General features: G+C 48.7%; 1 protein-coding gene across 1 annotated transcript in view; it reads right to left on the bottom strand.

Annotated features, from left to right (window-relative positions):
• GRB10 (growth factor receptor bound protein 10) overlaps window positions 1-18,796 on the bottom strand; it is a 179,587-nt gene extending 160,791 nt beyond the window's left edge. The window contains exon 1 of the mRNA XM_069462633.1: window positions 18,603-18,796. The gene's annotated coding sequence lies outside the window, so the exon portion shown is untranslated. The remainder of the gene's footprint in view (window positions 1-18,602) is intronic.
• Between the last annotated feature and the right edge of the window lie 383 nt (window positions 18,797-19,179).

Raw genomic sequence — 19,179 nt, 5'->3', positions numbered from 1 at the left:
GGCAGGACGGACTGCCTCCCTGGGCTTGCCAGCACTCACAGGTGGCCACGGCTTCACCATCTTGCCTCTCCCTGTGTCAGAACAGGGGCCAAAAGCAAACGGCACACATTAGCGCCCAGGATTAGGTCTTCCCAGTCACAGAAAAGGCAACTGTTCTCAAATTATACTGATCCCAGCTATTTGTGACCTTCTGTTCAAAGTGCCTGCAGCCCAGGAGGAATGAACCGTGGGCTGCGGAGGACGGCTGTGTGCCCCGGCCTCCCAGAGCTGGAGGGCAGGCCCCACTCTCTCTGCCCACTCGGATTACCACTCCCAGACTCAGCACGTTGCTTAACGGGAGGAAAGAGGATCTATTTCTGACCTGACAGCGGGAGACTTACCCTTTTAAATGGGGCAAGGACCTTTATCATCCCTACCATTTCTATTTATGAGGAGTTAGTACACTACAAAGGTAGGAAGTTCTCACCTTTAGGAAGCCAAAACCAACCCTGAGAGGTTTCTACAAAGTAAACCTAACTTGAATGGCAACCTAACTTGAGTGCCCTAAACCTGGTACTGAAGTAAGAGAAACAGAGAGAAATTGTGACGGGGGTGTAGATCTATTCAGGTCACTGCCCCTATGGTGGTCTCAATCATTTTGAGAAATAAAAAGGAGTAAAGTTGTGATAATTGTGATGTAAACCCTTGCCTGCCTCCAAACAGCCACTCAAGGCCTTTGCTGCAACCTCCAAAACTACAAAATGGCCGCCAGGTCTAGAAACAAAGGTGAGCTGATACTACACTGCAGCCCAGGACAAAACCACCTCACACAGGTCTCCAAACTTCCCAGCTACCTTGGACTTCTGGGCTTCTAGGCCATTCTGAATACAAGAGTCCCAGGACTGTCAAGAATACAGAATCTTTCCTGAAAAACTCCCCCAGGGAAAGGGAATTAAATACCCGGTAGCATCTGTAACATGCCAGGCACTGTGAAAATTCCGCAGCTAACATCATACTCAATAGTGAAAGAGTGAAAGCTTTTCCACTAAGACTGGAAACAAGACAGAATTCTCACTCTTGCCACTTCTGTTCAACACAGTATTGGAAATTCTAGCCAGAATAAGTAAGCAAGAAAAAGAAATGAAAGCCATCCAAATTGAAAAGGAAGAAATAAAATCACCTCTGTTCAACTCTTAGAAGAAAATATAGGGAAAAAGCTTCAATGACACTGGATTTGACAATGATTTCTCAGATATGACAACAAAAGTACAGAGAACAAAAGAGCAAAATAGACAAATTGAACTGCATCGAAAACTAAAAATTTTTGTGCAGCATAGGACAGTATCAAGACAGTGAAAAGATAACCCACAGAAAGAGACGAAATAATAGCAAATCATATATCTGATCAGGTATTAATAACCAGAATACATGAACTTCTACAATTCAACAACAAAATGCAAATAAAACCACAATGAGATACCACTTCACGTTTATTAGGACAGCTGTTATCAAAAAAAAAAAAAAAAGGAAAATAGCAAGTGTTGGCAAAAATGTGGAGAAATTGAAACCTCTGTGCATTGTTGTTGGTGGGAATGTAAAATGGTGCTGCCACTGTGAAAAACAATTTGGCAGTTCCTCAAAAAGTTAAGCATAGAATTACCATATGATTAAGCAATTCTACATCTAGATATATACCCCCAGAAACCGAATGAGGGTACTCAAACAGACACTTACACACCAATGTTCATAGGAGCATTATTTACAACAGCCAAAAGGTAGAATAACCATCTGTCGACAGTTGAACAGATAAACAAAAAGTGGTGTAAAAATACAAGGGAGTATTATACAACCATAAAAAGAAATGAAGTACTAAGACATGCTACAACATAGATTAAATGTGAAAACTTTACTCTAAGTGAAAGAAGATAGTCACAAAAATCACAGATGATCCCATTCATATGAAATGTCCTGGGCAGGGAAATCTATGTAGACAGAAAGTGGAGTTCCTTGGGGTTGGGTGGGAGTAATGGGGGGGGAGGGGAATGTGATAGCTAAAAGGTACAAAGTTTCTTCGGAGGTCAAGAAATTGCTCTAAAATTGTGGTGGTAGTTGCACATATCTGTGAATATATTAATTTGACTATATATAAAATATATATGTGTGTGTCTTAGTTCATTTCTGCCGCTATAACAAATAACTGAGACTGGGTAATTTATAAAGAACAAAAATTTATTTCTCATAGTTCTAGAGGCTGGGAAGTCCAAGATCAAGGTACCAGCCTCTGGAGTCCGGTGAGGGCCTCTCATTGTGTCCTCACATGGCAGAGGGCAGAAGTGCAAACAGGGGCTCCTAGCTAGTTGCCCCCAGCCTAATCCATGCCTCTGATAGGAGTAGCAGCACTGATAATCACTGCAATGCCTTCAGGGCCATTCTTCCATTATCTCCATGAATAGCATCTGGCTTTCTTCTAGCCATACTCATCTTATCAAAAGGTCCCTGGGCCACACTCTTAGTTAGTGTTTTCTCCCAAACATGCTTTTACAATATGTATGGCCAGGCCGAGAGTTCTCCAAATCTCTTTAGTTCTGCTTCCCTTCTGATTGTAAATACCATCTTTAATTCTTTTCTCTCACAGTTTACTATAAGCAGTTAAAATAAGCCACGCAGCACCCCAAATCCTTTCCTTAGGGATTTCTTCCACCAAATATCCTAGTTCATCACTCTCATATTCTGCCTTCCATGAAGCCATGGGACACAGGCACAGTTCAGCCAAGCTCTTTGCCCCTTTGTAGCAAGGACAGTCTTTCCTCCAGCTTCCAGGAAGATACTTCTCATTTCCATCTGTGACCCCATCAGAATGGCCTTTACTGTCCGTATTTCTACCTGCATTCTGATAACAATCACTTAGATAACTTTGAAGACTGAGACTCTCTCTAAATCTCTCTTCTTCTGAACTGTCACAAAAGCCACCCTTAACACTCTGTTCATAGCAATCTAGGCTTTTTCTAGCAAAAATTTCCAAACTGTTCTAGCCTTTATCCATTGCCCAGTTCCAAAGCCACTTCCATATTTTTAGGTATTTATCATAGCAACAGCCCACTCTCAGTACCAATTTCTGTCTTTGTCTGTTTGTGCTGCTATAACAAAATACCATAGACCAGGTAATTTATAAGTAATAGAAATTTGTTTCTCACTATTCTAGAAGCTTGGAAGTCCAAGATCAAGGCACCAGAAGGTTCAGTGTCTGGTGAGGGCCCCTCTCTGCTTCCAAGATGGCACTGTGTAGCTGCACCCTCCAGAGGGGACAAACACTGAGAAAATCCACCCCCTCAAGCCCTTTTATAAGGGCCCTAATCCCAACCATGTCCGCCCTCATGGCTTAATCGCTCCCTAAAGGCTCTACCTTTTAATACTATCATATTGACCATTAGGTTTCAACACATGAGTTTTAGGGGATACATTCAGACCATAGTGATGTGTGTATATACACACACATACATACTAATCGCATATTATCTGTAAATATACTAATTGTAATTGAATTAAACACTTTAAATTTAAATGGGTAAATTGTATGATATATTAATTATGCTTCAATAAAGCTGTTTTGTTTAAAAGAAGGCTCTATGAAAGACTAGCCCCATGAAATAGCACAAAAGGGGTTCTATGCCCCCCAAATTTGGAACCACCATAGTGTAGCCATCTTCCTCTTGGAGTACACCATGAAACACAAAATTTTCTGAAAAGTTTTGCAATAAAGAAACAAACTCTGTCCAACCCAATGTTTCCAAGTATATTTATTACCTTACAAAGCTCCGTGGTGTCCATGAATGCAGTTTTTGAGCAACTAGCGTAGGCACAAATACAAGAATTTAAAAGTGTCTTCATTAATCCAAGGAAGGACTTTGGTGGTAGAATTTTTCAAAAGGTGGCACTAAGGAGAGGTGATCCACACAGTGGATTCTTAACGCAGAACATAGACTCACAGGTGCAAGTAAGACAAAAGCCACATTCCCTAACACAGAAATAACAGGACAAACCAACCTCATCTCCAGGGCTAGAGTCAAGTTCGGGCCGACAGAGGCAGGAAAGGGCCCCAGCAGGCAGCCTCCCTGGGACATGTTTGTTGTTTCTCTCCATGGCTGGGAGGCCCTTCCTGGTTCCTGGCTGTGAGGCGACAATGTGAAGGTGCTAGACAGGGACCTCAAAAGAAGTGGGTGTTTGAATTTACAAGCTCAATGCAGACAAAAATCCCACATTCTTAAAAGAAAGGCAGGTAGAGCTTCCGAAACCGTTCAAGATTCAAAAGGTTTCAAACCTTTCTAAAAGTGTTCCATCATCATAAACAAAAGAGAAACTACTGAATAAAACCCACAGGAATCCAAGCAAATGTCAAAGCAGAATACTGTGCAAATATTTGTCATAGGAATAAAGTATGGACAAACTGAAGAATGTCACTCAACAATGTAGGGCTAATTAATCACTGGAACACTCCTGGTGAAAACTCTTGGATTAAGGAATAGCACTATTAATAATAGATCATATAGGATAAAATGTCTTTTTCAGAGAATTTCTAGAAAAAAAGAAACTAAAGATAAAATGAGGAGAAATATATTAAGACCTCACTACACAAAATGAAGACCAAGACCTGCTGCACAGGCATCACCTGGGAGCTGGTCAGAAATGCAGAACCCCAGGGCCCACCTCACGCTGAATTAGAAGCTGCATTTTAACATAAGCTCTAGGAGATTCACATACATATTAACGCTTAAAAAGCACTATTTTCAGACACTGTTAATATTCAACTTACATCAGAAGTGAAATCTGGCAGCCCCCTTTAAGAAAATAAGTAAGTGAAAACCATCAATATCACCATTGTCTAATCGACGTAGGCCATCCTTTTACTCACCCTCCCTCCCTAGGCAAGTTTCATTATTTTCCATCCAAGTGTGGCAGGAAGAGACTAAGGAAACAGGCAGGCTCCTCAAACACCTGTTGAGTGAATGATGGGAAGGGTCCCTGTCAAAAGCCATCCGGAGCACTCCTTGCCATTCTCATCCCGCTTTAGTGCTGAACAACTGCTCAGAGCTGCATGATCACCATTGGCAAAGGCAAATAACCATTCCTGAGCCACCAGCACTACGCTGATAGCACTCAGAAGCTGGCTCCCAGACATAGCACAGGAAAGGAGAAAAATTATTTGTAGGTGACCCAAAGGTAGCATTTACATTTAGAATTTCCTTTTCTCCTTAATAACAGATTTGAGCCTGGGGCATTTGAGTTCAGCTAAGACTATTCCAGATGCCTGCAGGCAACTCTCCACAGACCAGGAATGTTCTGGAGAGATATGCCAAAGGAGGCTGAGAAAAGAAGAGAAGCAGCAAATAGATCCAATAAATGTCTTCTGGCCCCCCAATCCTGGCCACACCTCAGCATTTTCCTGCCCCTTTAATGTAACCACTACCAGCCTTGAGAGGAGCAAAGCCCACTCCACATGGGAAAAGGGAAGGGGAATACTTCTGAATAAATCAGAATAAACCTTCGTGGGAAGGGTTCAGGATGTGTTAGGATTTTGTGGGTCATTTCCAACTGGTGAATCCTATGAAATATGAGTAAATATGGTCCATCGCACCAATTTTGGATGTGAAGTGTGGCCATGCCCACCGCCAGATGTGCTTCTCAGTGTCCTGCACTGGGGGGATCTGGGTTTACCCTGGGGACTGGGCCAAATTCTTTTTTAAGTCTGATGGAAAAGACAGAAACAAGAAGGCCCACACAAAGGCCTCTTTTGACATACGCACCCAGACCTCCAAGGGCCTGCAGGGTTCAAACTGCCTCAACACCACCCCTCAGTCTGCCCTTGATCCTCCAGTTAGGCATTAACTCTGGCAGACGGGGAGCTGCCAATTTGCTAACCTAATCATCAAGCCCAGTGGCTAAAAGGCCCAGTACACACAGCATCAGTTCTCAAACATTCTGCCCATAAAAATCACCTGATGTGCTTCTCAAAGATGTGGGATTCCAGGTCTCAAGCCCTGAAAGATCTGAGAAGGAGGGGCCTGAGGATATGCATGGAGAGGTAGGTGGCTCTGATGTAGGTGGTTCAGAGGTCACATCTTGAAAACCCTGGTCTTCCCTACACATTCTCCTTCCTGGGCATCATTAGAGTGCAGCCTCCCAAGCCTGAAAGGAAGGTAAAACTGTTCTAGTCTAAGCCAGTTTCCGAAGACATTCTTACTAAGTCACAAGTACCATACTCCGACAAGCTGCCTAGCTTTTGTGGAACCACAAGGGTTGAATGTCAGTGAATTTAGGCTGTAGCTTAAATGTCACCACACTCCAAAATTCAAAAGATGCAGTGTTCTCTAAAGTTCAGAAACCCAGTTCTGGGGTGGTAATTACATGATGGCTGGAGAAGTAACTGGTGATGGAAATCCTTAGGAAACACTAAAAATAACTCACATTTTTATTCTCCAAATCCAGAACTTCTCTCACCTCCTTCTAAACACTAGTGCAATTACCATTAACACCATACACTGCGTTCTTCAGCAGTCAGTATACACCATCTTCAACCCTACGAACGTAACTATCATCCCTGTTTCCTGAGTCCAAGTGCAGGAGCAAGTAGCAAAACAGGGGTCCAACCTGTAGTCTAAGCATCATGCACTCACACCCTAGCCCACAATTAAACCATGCTTCAATGCATGGTTGCTTAGCACCCCAAATCTTAAACAAGGGCTCTGTACCACCTTTCTTCTCTGGAGTGACAGAGGAGAAGAAAATCCCAATAAACCCCTCTCCCCTTGCCCACCACTTCCCCTGTTCCCACTAAATACACTGAGCACAAGGGCCCAGGGCAAAGAGGGAAAGCCAAGGACAACCCAGCAAACTATGAAAGCAAAAGAACAGATGCAATAAGCAATAGACTAACGGCAGTACCTGAGCCTCCTGGCCACCAACACGCCAAAATCCCTGCAGTCAGTGCCTTTCAGACTTAATGAAAACAATGAGGAACTGGGCTAGGAAGGAGACTTTCGTTCAGACCGCAGCCTGCGGCCAAAAGCTACCTGTGTGTCAGCGCCTCCCACAGGTCTCCTATCAACACCCTGGCAGGAACTCCCGTCGTCAACGGACAAATGGCAGCTGACCAAGAGACAATCGACGTGTAAAACAGGCGATCCGACTGTTTTTCTCAAGAGCCAGGGCAAGGGAGTCCTGCGTGTGCGAACGGACAATCTGTTGAACTCCTCCGAGAACGCGAATCCATGCCCGTACCTTCATCATTCCGTGCACGCTAATTGTCTGATAACGCTCCCTCGGTGGAGTAGGAGGTTTTAATGGAGAAAGACGTAATGTGACAAGATGTATTATCCAAGGCGTTTTTTATACCAGACTATCTGCCATCAAGGTTTAAAAGAAGTACCAGGCAGGCCTTGGGATTCTGTTTTTAACAGAGAAAAAAGGTCTAGTTGCCCGGATGCCGTATCCGTTCGTTCCCCAGCTGGTTCCCACACCCGCTGCCCACCGCGCGGCTAAGCGACCAGGGATCAGATTTACCGAGTCCTCATCACAGGTTTATGAGGGTACAGTTATTACTTGTTACATAATATTCAACAATTAAGATTAAAAATGGTTACATAATGCTGTCCTACAGCTAACGCCAACGGAGGCTCCCGAGATCCCGGACTGCGGACGAGCCGGCAGCGCGCTGCGGGGTGGCGCGCCTGAGGCCACCAGCCGTCCCCCTCGCCGCGCCCGGCCGGCCCGGCCTCGGCCTCACAGAGCTGGCCCTTGCCCACCAACTGCAGCGACCGACGGGGTCGCCCCTCGCCCCCAACACGTCACCCCCGGCGGAGCCCACCTGCATACCTGGAGACCGGGCTAGTGCGGCATCGGCCGCACGGGGTCGCTGCGTGCGCGCCACCGGCCGGGGACGGCTCCGGCCCGGCCCGCAGTGCCCAGCTCGTGGACAGCGCTCTGCATGGACAGCGCTCGGAGACGCAGCCGGGGCTGGCGCTCCACGGCTCCACCCCAACCCGGGCCCGCAGCACAGAAACCCGAATCGGGGGCGCCGGAGCTGCCGCGGCCGCGGCCGAACGCGCGCTAACACGGAAAGCGGGCCCCCGCCGCCTCCGGGGAAGCCATGCCGGCAAGGGTGGGATGCCGCGCCGCCGCCCGCTCGCGCCCGCTCGCACCCACCCCCATCGCCGCGCAGGTGCCCGGAGGCCCTGCCGCCGAGCCGGCCAGCTGCCCCGACCACACTCCTCAGCCTCCAAGGGACCGGGCACTCCTGAGAAGCGGAGGACGAGGGACGCTGCGCCCGGTCCTTGTGCACAACAGGAATCCCAGGACCAAACCCATGTGACGCGGCCACGCCCCAAAGCCCGGCGGGGGCCCTCTGCTGCCCAATCCCCGGATCCCTGGTTCTCATGGCAACCCTGAAGAACCCCTTGTTCCCTCCATCGCCTCCTCTCCTCCCCCACAGGCCCCCTCCGCGCTGACGGGCAAGGACACACACACTGGCCATTCTCATGATGCCGAAAGTCCTCCATGTCTACCCGTTAAACCACATACAGAGCCCGGGGCTGGGGGGAATCTCAGGCCCACCGCAAGTCAGACATGCCACCGGCACCACCGCTCTCCCCACCTGCAGGGGTGGGGGAAGGGAGGGTGTAGGGCCGTGTGGCCGCCAGGGCCAGCCAGCTCTGGTTTTCCAGGATCGCTGTCGTCTCACGCCTCCCCCCGCAAAATGTCAGAGCAAGTACAACCAGCAGGGAGAGGTTCTTTCTGTAAGCCACAGGCATAACGCTGCTGGACGTCAAGGAGAAAGTAGGGTTCCATGTAAACTGAGAGTTAGGGAGGAAAATAATAAATCTACACATCAAGCATCTGCTATGTGCTAGTGTGAGTCACTTTATACACACACACACACACACACACACACACGCCTGCAACAAAGGAAGCAAAAAGAAGGTTTGGAGTTAAGTTATTTTTGTAAGGCCGCAGAGTAACCGGTAAGCAGCAGATTTTACACTCCCCTCTAGCACAGAACACGTAGGAAAAGCCAGAAGTTGTAGATGGCAGTAAGAACACTAACCCTCAACTGTGGACAATGGATTCTGAAACTGAGCCACTATACTGCATTCACATCCACAAAGGGGGCAGGGAGCTGAGAAAACCCCCTCGCAGTAGTGTTCAGAAGAGCAGAAAAGCTACTCAAATCCAGTGTGCTCCAAGGCCAGCTCAGGTCCCCTAATGGCAGAGGAGGAGGCTGGAGAAACTGCAGATATTCACCCCAGGGAGAAGCTCCAAGGTGCTTGTCACCATGAAATTCCAATATTTTAAATCATATCAAAGGAAAACAGAGTTGAGGCAGGTTCTGAGAGCAGCCAAGAGCAGAGTGTTCAACGCAAAACAAAGGGTAACAAGCTTTTCTCCAAGTCTGGGCCGACTACAAATGGTCTGGCCTGCTCCGGGAGAGGCAGCACACCCATCGCCAAATGCGTCACAGTTTTTCCCTTTAACTAGGCACCCGCTCAGTGGAGATGTAGCAGAGTCAACATCACAGGTACCGAACGGGAGATGGAAGCACAGAATCCAACCCTGAGATTCAGGGAGAAATCAAAGTGCAGAGAGATTAGGTAACTTGCCCAAAATCCAGAGCAAGTTACTGACAGGGAGAATCCTGTGTTCCTTCCAGACTCGAGATTTTTCTGCGGTTCTGACAAGGTGACTCCACCCACCTCTGCAGTGGTGGCTCGGGTGTTCCTGGGCCTTCCTGCCCTGCCGCTCCCAGCTTGGACAGTGAACTCCTTTGCCTGAACATCACACCCACCCTGCAGTCTCCAGGGCTAGAACAACAGGTTGCACAGGACAGAGGGCTTCCCACCACACTCAACCCTATGAAAAACAGGGGTCTCCACTGTTCCTGGATGTGGCAAGAGCAAGGGAGAAATGGTCCAATGGTGGATGAGGAATCCAGAAAAGCCAGGTCTGTGCCTAACGACTGACCGGACACACATTTTGCTTTGCTAGGACAACAGGAAGAATATTTTAAAAGGCATAAAAGCTAGTAGACAAAGGGTAACTGACTTTGCAAATGCAAAAGAGCTGAAGGCTAAGCCAAAAGGGAAGCTGAAGCCTGATATACTCAGTATAAGTCCAGAAAGCCCCAGGAATTAAAACCACCATTTACCTCTCAAAAAGGGAAAGGTAAGATCCAAGACAAGAGGATCAACTAGAAGTCTAGGGAACAGCCAGGCCCCGGGTCCTCTCCCCGACTCACTGGCCAGGTGAATACTAGGGCTTCTTTTCTGGAAACGGGGACAGGGCTCTGGATCTCATTAGGAGGCACAGCCCAGCCTTTGGTCCCAGACTGAAAACAGTGGATCCACTGCAAGCTGCCATGTGAATCACACCGACGTCCCCAGCGGCTGCCAGAGAACCAGCTCTGAGGAAACTGAAAGAGGCTCCCTCCGACCCGAGGAGAAGAGATCCAAAGGCATGGGCATCAGAGGTGCCCCCACAATTAGCAAATGGGTGTCCATCCACAGAGGCCATGAAGCCCCCACTCACATAGGGCCCTGGTCGGCTTTTGAGCAATGTGCTTTTCAAAGCGGGTGGAGAGAAAAGGGCTGCAGACATCTAAGCAAGGCCTCTATCATGAAAGATGGGGCCAAATGGCACAGGATAGACACTTCCCACAGACACCCCATGAGCTGTCAGCTACACCTCCCTGGGCCCCGTCCACAGTTCTGTCCAGCCTCCCTTGATGGACTGCCATTCCCTGCTGCAGAGCCTCCTCCTACCCAGGCCCCCCAAACCCCTGCAGCCTGCATAGGAACCATGAAGCACACACGCACGCAGCACCCGCAGGCATGCAACAGGGTGACCCAGATGCACCCCTGGCCCATGGTGACAAGCACTTAAGGGAGACAGAGCCTCCACCCTGACCCCCTTCCCAGGGCTATACTGAGGACTGGGAGCTCCTGACACAAGCCAGCCCCACGCGTGGAGCCCTCAGCTTCACTCAGTTCCAGGCTGTAGCCTCTCTGGGATCCTCCTTCCGGCCTCCCTCCACCAGACTCGCACACCTTCCTAAAGCATATGCACACAAGTTTTTGCCATAGGTTCCGCTTTCCAGGTAAGCCAGACACAAACAAGCAGAAAAATTAAAAGGAAATACAAAATTTAAAAATTGGAGAGACAAAACTAGAGAGAAAAGTTAAAAAATTAGTATCTCTAAATGAGATAAAAGAAAATATTATGCCTATGAAATAAGAATATTATGCCATTAAAAAAAGGGATATTCGCTTTGGGGGTCAATAATGTGTCATCGTAGGTTCATCAGCCATAACAAACATACAGCAGTCACATAGGGGGGCAGGCTGTGCATGTGGGGTGCAGAGGATACCTGGGGAATCTCTGGACTTGCCATTCAATTTTGCGGTGAATTTAAAACTGCTCTAAAGTCTATTTAAAAAAAAAAAAAGAATAATGAAAAATAAAGAGGTCCTTAGAAATTGAAAATGAAATAGAAACTGAAAATCCAATAGAAAGGTTTGAGGATATATCCCAAAACCTAAAACAACACAACATATATAGATCAAAAATAATGAGAGAACCAGTCCAGGTGGCTAAAAACCAAATAATAGCCATTCTAGAAAGAGAGAAGAGGGAAATGGAAGGAAAGAAATTAAAGAATTAATTCAAAACCATATCTGGGACCCAAAGGATCTTGAGCTTCCAGCTTTAGGAGCCCTCAACATACCCCACAAAAGATGTAGACCAAACAAGACACATCTTCAAAGAAGTCAGAATAAAGACACAGAGAATGTCCTACAGCTTCCCAACATTACGAAATAAAAAACAAGGAAAACATTCTGGTGCTCTTCTGCACAAAGAACCAAGAAGCGGATGATCTCCATTCCCAGCCCCATTCTGCCTACCAGCAACGGCAGCCTTCAAATGTCTGAGGGAAAACTACCTCCAGCATAGAAATCCATTTTCAGACAAACTATTAACTGTGAGGGTAGAATAAGGACATTTCCAGACACAAATGTTCTCAAAAAATTTATATCCACACACCTCTTTTTTGGAAGCTTTTATAGAATGTCCTCCACAAAATTTTGGGAATATACCAAGAAAGACAAAGTCATGCGATCCAAGAGAAGGCCAAAGGGCAGTCCCAGGACGATGCAGAAGGATGATTCCAAGACGACAGCTGTGCGGGAGCCTCCAGAGTGACCGGCCTGTCATGGGCTGAAGGACACAAGAGAGACTGCTTCCAAAAGATAAGACTGGCAGATTTCCGACGCGCATCGGAAAGGAGATTTGCACAACTGTGAACTTTGGAGGGGAGAGTGGTAAGTACATTTTAAAAACTAAGCAAAAACAACTCCAGGCAAAAATAAAATGTCCTAGGAGATAACAGAAGTTATCTCAGTATACTACACGGCTCAGCTGTGAGCAGCATTCGGGAACTGCCCCAAAGTCGCGTTCAGACAGAGCCAATTGTACTAGAAGAGACGACGGAGAGAGAAGAGTAGGCACAGGATGGGGGACCGGACGACAGAGCATGAGCCTCACCTTCTGAGAAGGGAACTCAAAGAATCATATGAAAAACTGTGTTCTGGGAGAGTGAGGGTAGAAGGAGGGGCAGCTTGCCAGGAACTGCAATATTTAGACCTCTGTTTAGAAATATGGAGATTTATACAGAAAAATCTGCTGATAAGCCTAGTTACTTCTGAAGAATTATCTGATCTTTTAACTACATCCCTACATCACTCTGATTAAAAAATCAAACTAAATTTAACAACAGTCTACCCTGGGTGTGGAGGAATCAGAAAGCCAGGTGACCCTTCAGATGAACAGAAAAGAGACACTCATGTGGTGGAAACAGGCCAGAATAGGAGGAAGACAGTGCCCCACAAGGGGGGGTGGGGGGTGGGCCAGAACAGAGGCAGCTGCACCCACTCAGAGCCCTGCAGGCCCTGCAGTGGGAAGACGGCCGGGCAAGGCCTGCGGTTAAGGGATGATCCAATAAGGAAGCCAAACACCCCTCTCTCTGACTTATCCCTCGGGGGGTGCATCACACTTCTAGGGAGATGCAGGCCCGGGTGCTCAATGTTCTCATCTCTCTAGGAACATCTAGGGGTTTCTGTGGGATGCACACAACTTTCTTCAGCAGAGAGCAGACAGCACCCTAGAACAGGCACCTGGAGGCCCTCAGGTAACACGCCCACAGCCTGTGCTGGGTCAGGGTGGCACTGCCAGGGCAGAAAGGTGAGCGAGGTGGCTTCTGGCTGGAACTGGCCCTCAGGACAATTAGAAGGCATTAGACATTGCCCAGCTCAACCTCTCATCCGATGTGAAGACTCTCTAAGAGCAACACTCCCAAGCAGGCCTCAGATTCAGTGCAAGGCATTGTCCTTAGGCAGGGGCTACAGTACAAACTTCTGAGGATAAAAGTCACTCAATTCCTGGTAGCCTCTGGTCACTATGAGTTTCTTAGAGCATGGAATCCTAAATTATTACTATGAACTATGTGGTATTCTAAAAGGTTTTCTATTAAAAAGGGTTCTTTACTTATAAAAGGTTAGAAGCTACTGCCTAGACATGCCCAGGGATGAAAGCTAAAAAACTAAGTAAACCCAAGGCCCCATTTACAGCAAAGTGAGGACCTGCAGTTTCACTGGGGCCCAGGCAGCCTGTAGTGAGTGGCCCTGAAGGCTCCTCGGCCATGGGTTCCCATATGACAGGACAGGAGAAGGTACAGAGGGTGGGTCTTCAGCCATCCCTCATGGTCCCCCATTTTTCAGAGGCCCCTGTGGAACTCCCAAAATGACACAGCTCACAGAGACAGGCAGACAGCGGCCCATGGCACAGCTCCACCTGCACTGAAACAGCACACAAGGATCCCAGCCCCCTACCTTGCATTAGTTGAGGTGACATTAATGATTCAGGACCAGGATTAAGGACCAACACATACTGAGCTCTCTCTGTGCCAAGTGGCTTTACAAGCCCCATGTTAATAGGCAAAACTGCAGGTGCTGGTGCCTGATCCCATTTACCTGGCTCAAAACCCTACCAGGACTTCAGAGCTCAGAGCCACATCTCAGGGGTACATCAGCCCGTCCAGGATGAGCAGTCCATGCTCATTTCAGTCCCAGCTGGGATAAGTGCCTTTGTATAGTCCAGACACCAACCACAGGGGCCTAAGACAAATGCCACAGGCTCCACGGGCCTGGAGACCAGAGGTCTCTCTGCACACCTAACACTGCAGCCCATTGGAGCTTGTGCACTACAGGGGTCTTCGCATCTTTTGCTCCTGGTCACAGAGAGCCAATTTTTTACATCTGCTCTTCACTGTAGTCTGGTTCAAATGGTTTGTAGCCAAGTGAAGTCTACAGTCTACCATCTATCTTTGCTCTTAGAGTCCTACCTGTGAGGAGTTCAAACTGTCATGCTAAACATAGTCAACAAAAGGATTCTTACTAACAGTGACTGTTACTCAAAGAACATTCAGATCAATTCAACAGGGTTTTGTGCATCTAACATGTGCAAAGCACTGGAAGATGAAAATACAAAAAGCTGCTCCCCTTTCTAGCAGAACTTACAAATTATTAATAATAGAAAGCAGGATAATCAAGTGCACAAACTGCTCTAAGACAAGGCTGACTGTGCAAAGTGCCTGCACACAATGCCACAGAAGACAGCACATGCCACGCACTGCAGTGACCGTTCACACAACTCACACCTCACCCTGCCTTCGCAACAACCCTCAGAGGTAAACGCTCTTACACCTTTCATTTTAAACAGATGAGGTTAGTCAACTTGTTCAGGCTGGCCAAACTAATAAATAGTACAACCAGGAGTCAAACCGAAGCAGTGTGCCTGGAACTGTCAATGTTGGCTGCTGCCCTGGTCAAACAAAGCAAAAAGGAAGCAACATGGGGGGAGGGGCAACACCTCCCCAGCACCCATTCCCAGGGTCAACAACAAAAAGTCCACTCTGTTGCTGAGCCAAGCCAAATAACAAGCTCTTCAAATTAGAGATCTGGACGATGAAGGAGAATCTCCCCAACATTCATATGGAAAGTAGATAGTGGAAAAAATATTAATATCCTAGGACAGGGGAAAGGAAAATCTCCTTAGAGTCGGTATACCCAAAAGGGAAAAAAAAAAATCAGAACCACTCATTTCTACCTCTGAAATTATTTCTGATAACCCTAGGAAATGGGTTTTTTTGTTGCCATCTCAAAGGACAATCACACCATTTTTCATTCCATCATTAAAGAAGAGCCTGCCTTTCCATGAGTGAGCGGGTGGTTTTAAGCTTTGCCTGCTTTTATCTCCTTACAGTTAACAGGCCCCGTGATCACCAGGAACGTGGGCAAAAGCTTCCCAAAGACATACGTGCAGGAAAGCTCATTCCTCAGAGATCAGTTCAAGAGTGCTCCTGGTGGGGGTGGGGAGGAGTCGCAGCAAAGGTGCCCCAGCCAGGAAGAGGAAGGAGGGAGAACAGATACAGCTCCCTAGAAACATGGAGCTACAATATTAACACAGATTAAATACCAGCAGTGGTTGATGCATCGGATCAGTAACACACCCATCAGTGTGCAGACCCTGAAGAAAGTACCCCAGGTCCCCAAAGTACCTGATTGTCAAGGCTCACCTACCAAGTAGCTTGACTACCTTCATCTCATCCTTAATCTCCCATACTTCTGTACTTCTACAGTTAAGCAAAAAATAAGACAGGTTTTAAAAAAAAATTGCACAAGCAGAAAAGATTTATTTAAATTCTGAACATAATGACCGATTGATTACTTAAATGAAAGACAAGGCAAATATTTTCTCCTCACACGCCCATGCAATGCCACGTAAGTTTAACAGACTGAGAAACAGACACGGGGATTATGCAGCAAACGTGCGGATGTACAGGCTTTCCTCCCAGGAAACAGGACCAAACCCCCTGCAGTGAGCTCTGACTTCTCACAGGCTGGCAATCTAACCCCAGATATGAGCTCAAACACATTCTACCATCCTGCAGATTTCCCTTTCCCCTACAGTTAAGAGTAGGACAGAATTCTGAGTAAATGGGTTCTTTCAATTATGCCACCTTTAAAGCATTAGGTTTTATCAGATATACCAACCAAGAATGTCTACAGCTGTACGATGAAGCTGAAGGTACAATAGATGTCTTTGTTCCAGCAGGAGTTTGGTTTCTATACATTATAAAGTCTCAGACCTAGATAGATCATCAAAATCAAGTTCTGAGCTAGCTCTTAGATTCTGCCTTTGTTCTTTTCTTGCATCAGAGGCTGAGTGAACACAGAGATGGTCACTGTAACTGGGCCAGGGCTGCCCTGGGTTCCAATCCTGGTGGCCACCACCATACAAAGCCCTAGACAAGTAGCTGATGTGAACCTGCCCAGCTCTAGGTTCCTGGTTCACACATGAAAAGCATTTCCACCAGTCTAACGTTGCCCCCAAAATGGCACAGACCATGAGTGATACGCAGTAGATGACTTTAGGGGTACGCAGCTTTTCTATTTTAATTACAGTAAACATAACTACCATATCAAACTCATGACTTCATGGATATTCAAGTTTCTTCCCAAAATAAATGTGTATTTAAGTATAAACAGTGAGTGGACTAAAATAAAATAATCGATAATGGCCTCAAAACATGGCATTGATCTTGAAGGCTAGGAGCCACTGGACTTAGATACTATCATCACAGAGCCTCCCAGTTCTCCAAGTGTAAGACTGGCAGGCTGTATGTACCTGCTTCATGCCATTTCTCTTTCAGAGGTGGATGTACTTTTGCAGAAGCATAAAACATGAAAGACTAAAAAAAAAATCCAAAGCTCACGCTCTAGTGATAGTTTTGTCAGTTGCTGGCATTATGACCCCAGGCGTGCCAATTAACCTCCTGAGCCTTGGTTTCCAGACCTGTAAAATGGGGATCAGGGGGCTGTAGAGGGGATTAAAAGCAACAAGGCTTTCGAAAGCGCCTTGTAAACTGTGAAATGCTACAGAAGTATCAGTCCCTATGCTTCTCAGTTACAGGAGCAATGCCTGCTGGGCGTGTAACTCTGTCTGTCCTCAAATTCCCTCCCCGTAATCTGGGGATTGGCCTGTACAGCCCTTCTCTTTTAAGTGCTCCCAGTAAAACTCAAATATTATGTGCAGTAATCCTAGAGTTTTGATTTTTAACAGAAAAACCTAGACATCTAGAGTCATTCCTGGAAATACATTTGGTCTCAGGGCTTTTACTTAAAATGTTCTCCTAAAAGACATTTCACCATTGCCATAGCCAGAATTCCCTCTGCTGTGGAAACCTAGATTCTGTCTATCTTTCCTCCTGGAAAGAGAAGAACTCTAGGTCAACTCTTGTTAAAATATTACCAGCATTGTGTTGTAAACCCTAGTCAACGCCTGTTGCTGCACTAACAACATGTGTTCTTAGTAAAACTGAGCAAAACGTTAAATAGACCACCATTTCTGAAACTCGGGGGCTCCAAACGGCTGAATCAGCATTTTCAGAAACAAAGTGTTCTAGGCCTGGCCTTTTGAACAGCAGCAACAAGAAAGTTGTGCAATAACGCATATTTACTCACAAGCGCTACTTGTTTTGGTCTTTTACTTTTGCATCTCTTGAATGAAACTCGGCACTAAGTTTGCAAGAAAACTTTCTTTCAAATGCATGGTAAAGATCCGGGACCCTGGATAATCACCTGTGGCTCTCCTACATTACCCAACGTTTCGGTTAAAGCAAACGACAAAAAGTTCGTGTTTCTTCCAATCCCAAGAAAAAACGAACACAATAAAAAGTAAAGAATCCCCTAATTTCCATAACGCACATGCTCGAGGGCAGTCGCCAAGGCAGGCGTTTGGAGAGGCAATCAGCAAAGGCAGAGAGTTGCATCAGAAATTTCCTTCTGCAAACGGTACCGCTCTTATCACATTTCCACGGCTGGCGGGCGGCTAATCCGCGAGCCCTCAACTTGGTGTTAGGCCCCAGAGGCGGGTAACGGGTCACAAACAGAACCCAAAAAAAAGATCCTCCGTCCGACGCTGGGCCGGCTCAGGACTTGGGAGTGTGTGGCACCACTGCCCGGGCCGCCCCGGGGCGCGCCACGGCCCCGCCGCGCAGCGGGAGCACTCGGGGCTGCAGGGGCGCCTTGGCGCCCACCCTCCGAGGGGGCGGCCCCTGGGAGCGAGGCCTTGACCGCAGCCCCCGCCCCAGCTCCAGCCCCAGCCCGCGAGCCCGCGGCGTCTGACAAGATGGTTCAAGAATGCGCCGCTCGGGCTCCACACCTCCCCCCAGGGGTCGGGAACGCAGCAGAGAACTCGCCGGGGCGACCGGACGCCTCCGCCGCGCGCCCACAGCCCCGGTCCCGCCTCCGAGCGCCGCCCGCCACGGGCCCGGGGCGCCGGAGCCCCCCGCCCGGAGGCGACGCCCTTCCGCCCGCCGCGCCTCCGCGGGGCCCGGCGTCCCCGGCCGGGCCGGCCAGCGCGCAGACAATGACGGCACGGGGACCCGCCTGGCCAGCCCGGCCCGCCGGGGCGCCGACCACAAAGTAACTTGCCGCCGCGCTCCCCGCCCAACTCCGTACCTGCCGCGGCGCGGCTCCCAGCCGCCTCCGCGTGGCTGCCGGCTACACTCGGCGCGGCCGGCGGCGGGTGCGAGTCCCCGTGGGGCAAGGGCGGCGCGCAGGACGGTCCTGGGTGTCCCGCGCCGCCGCCCAGGGACTGCGCGGAAACTTTGGGCTCCGCCGGGTCTCCGAGCGCCGAGCCCGCCCGCCCGGCCGGCCGGAGTTCCCTTCTCTCTCTGCCTCCTCCCGGCCTCCCCACCCCCTCGATGGGCTTTAAACTGGCCCGGCTCCGCCCGCCCTCCCCGCCTCTGCCGCCGCCGCCGCCGCCTCCGCCTCCGCCTCCTCCCCCGGCCGCTTTTCCTGCTCCTCCTCCCGCCGCCGCCGCCCGGACCGCTCGGCGGCCGCCAGCGCGGGAGGAGCCGCGGCCTGGGCACAGGGCGTGGCACGGGGGCGCGGGCCGAAGGCCGTGGGGGCCATACCCTCCCGGAGGCTCCTGCCGCGGGCCAGCGCGCGGGGACCCCGCCTCTACTCCCCGCGGGACCCCCAGTCGCGGACCGCGACAGGCGAGGCTCAGGCGGCCGCGCCAGCGAAAGACCAA

This window comes from Eulemur rufifrons, chromosome 29 (assembly GCF_041146395.1).
Source record: "Eulemur rufifrons isolate Redbay chromosome 29, OSU_ERuf_1, whole genome shotgun sequence".
NCBI classification, from domain to species: Eukaryota; Metazoa; Chordata; class Mammalia; order Primates; family Lemuridae; genus Eulemur; species Eulemur rufifrons.
This window is presented reverse-complemented; position numbering and strand designations above follow the sequence as displayed.